Below are 3,048 nucleotides of genomic sequence, written 5' to 3'. Positions count from 1 at the left end.
ATATATTAAAATGACTACACTAGCTTGCTTCTTAGGTTCATGTGCTTGGAATAACTCTTTCAACCCTTTCACCATGAGGTGATGTCTATCCTTGATGTTAAGGTATGTTTTTTGGATGCAAAAGAAGGGATCATATTTTCACATTCATTCTGTTACTCTGTGTTTTTTCATAGGGGAATTGAAACCACTGGTGTTGAGAGATATCAACGAACAGTGCCTGCTGATCCTGTTATATTGTTGCTGTTGTTGTGGTGGTGGTGAGGGTGGTAGTATGTGTGTGTTCTCCTCTTGTGCTTTGCTGGTCTAGGTTTATTTTCTATGTTTTCTTGGGTGTTGTCGATCTTGTAGGTTGGAATTTTCCTTCTAGCACCTTCTGTAGGTCTGCATTTATTGATAGATAATGCTTAAATTTGGTTTTATCATGGAATGTCTTATTTTCTCCATCTATTGTGATTGAAAGTTTTGCTTGGTATAGTAGTCTGGGCTGGCATTTGTTGTCTCCAAGTCTGCAGTGCATCTGTCCAGCCCCTTCAGTCTTTTAGAGTCTCCAGTGAGAATTCAAGTGTTATTCTACTAGGTCTGCATTTATATGTTACTTGGGGTTTTTCCCCCCTTGAAGCTTTCTTTGTTCTGTATGTTTATACTCTGATTATTATGTGCTAAGGGGACTTTCTGGTCCAGTCTATTTGGTGTTCTATATCTTTCTTGTACCTTCATAGGCACTTTCTTCTTTAGGGGATTTTATTCTATGACTTGGATTTTTCTCTCCTTCTTCTATTCCTATTATTTTAAAACCTGATCTTTTCACAATGTTCCAGATCTCCTGGAATTTTTATGCCAGGAGTTTTTTATTTTTGTTTGTTTGTTTATTTATTTATTTGATTTGATTTAACACTTTTTTTGACATTGGTATCCATATCTTCTATTATGTCTTCAATGCCTGAGAGTCCCTCCCTCCTTCATCTCCTGTCTTGTCTTTCAGGTTCCTGTTTGCATTCCTAAAATTTTCATTTCCAGATTTCCCTCAGGTTGTGTTTTCTTTATTGATTCTATCTCCATTTTCAGGTCGTGAATTCTTTTACTCATTTTCCTTCCAGAGTTTGTGTTTTCATGGATTTCTTTAAGGGATTTATACATCCTCTTTAAGGTTCTCTATCATTTTCATAGAGACTATTTTAAGTTGTCGGTTTTTCCCCTGTGTACTTCTGCTAGGTTGCAGTCCTCTGGGCCTGTTGTGGTAGGGTTGTTGGACTCTAGTGGAGACATTTTGTACTGGCTGTTATTGATTGCACTTTTACACTGGTGTCTAGGCATCTGAGGTTGGGAAGATTTTAATTCTAGTATAAATCTGATCTTGTCTTTGTTGGGTATGTGTTTTTTCCTTTGTTTCTATTTCTTCTCTGGTTTTTAGGAGAGTGTAATGGTGTGTGTTGACTGGGCAGAAATTCTTCAGGTATCCTGATGGGTGTGGTCACTGGGGGTTCTAGGAAAAATGTATTTCTAGGTTTTGGGAGTTGATATTTGGGAATGTGAGTGGGCTGGGAGGGTGAAATCATGCACATGAGGAAGAAAAGCTGGGCACTTCACGAGGATCTGGTTAGTCCTCTGGGAATTGGGGTAGAGAGGGAGGAGAGGCCACAGCAGGTTTGTTATAGAACTGGGGATGAGACTGGGGATGAATTTGGGGGAGAAGAGAGATAGGTGATGATCTGCCATTAGCCTATCTACTTCCCTGTTTGGAGAAGCCCGTGGGTTCCCAGGAAGTGCCTGTTGGGTTCTGGGATAAAGGAATGAATTCAGGGAGGGAGGTTAGGAAGAGAAGGTCTTTGTGATCCACTGGCAAAAGAGTGGATGGGGAGGAAGAGCACAGTAGGCCTTCTGCTGTGGAGCTGGGGATAAGACTGGAGGGTTGGATTTGGAGGGGCAGAGGGAAAAATGAAGATCCGCATTTAGCTTCCCTGATTCTCTGGCCAGAGTGATTGGTTATTTATTAATGATGCGATTAAGTAGCTAGGATTAGCTTTTAAAGCCTGGTAGAAGTTTATTAGTTTTAGATACTAAAGTCCAGTAAAATGTTGATTTTGATTGTAGCTCAGCAAAAGAACATCTGCTTATCTCAGACAAGGCCATGGTTCCAACCTCAGTCCTAGAACAATCAGTTTTGAAATTTGTGCTGTTCTGAATTAACCAATATCTTCTCAACAAATATTTTGATTTTATAGGACAAATGCTAGATTTGAATGAGAAAGTTCCTTTGGTCCCAAGCTGAGTGGGCTAAGTAACAGTGATAGAAATTTCACTTCAGTTTCCCACTAGTTAAGCTTATTCAGCATTTACAGAAATAGTAATCAAATACTTATGAGGAGATAATGAGACATCTAGGAAGGACTCATTTCAGAAGCACTAAGTTCCTATGTATTTTTAACCATAGGGTTTTCTGTGATTATGTTTATCTGTTCCCAGGAAGTGATTCGTGCACTTGAAGGGTAGGTAGGCCTAGTTCTTGCTATGTGACTGTGGATACTGTGAGTACCGTGGAAGGAAAGCAATCCTCTCTCGTTTCTTATTGCTTTCCTATATGGGAGGATTATGTTGTAGAGCCTGAAGACTCAGCAGGCTCATTTTTTTTGTAACAACTTCTTTATTGGGTGATGGCCAGGGAAGGTGTCTAGTTGCACAGGAATTGGTGGGGATTGGTGAGCTGGGGCTGCTGTAACGTGGGTGGGCTCAGCCTTCAGGAATGCTGGCATAACCAAGAGGAAGTGTTGAAGAAACGTTGGACCAGATGGGAATGGGTTAGAGAACTTTCTCAGATGAAGGGTTCATTCCAGAGTCAATCTGCAGCCCTGAAAAGGCCAGCCATGCCATGTCTGTGGAGTCTAAACACATTTGGAATACCACCCCTGCCAGCAATTGGAAATACAGTGAACAGGCAATGACCTCCAGAGGAGGAGGGGCAGGGACAAGGGGCAGCAAGGTGTTGGATGCCTGCCAGGTGCACTCTGATGGTTCTAGGCAAAGCTCCAGTCCCAGCAGTGGGCTGGGATA

This window comes from Mus caroli, chromosome 1, assembly GCF_900094665.2.
Source record: "Mus caroli chromosome 1, CAROLI_EIJ_v1.1, whole genome shotgun sequence".
NCBI classification, from domain to species: domain Eukaryota; kingdom Metazoa; phylum Chordata; class Mammalia; order Rodentia; family Muridae; genus Mus; species Mus caroli.
The sequence above is the reverse complement of the archived record's forward strand: the minus strand, read 5'-3'. Positions refer to the sequence as shown.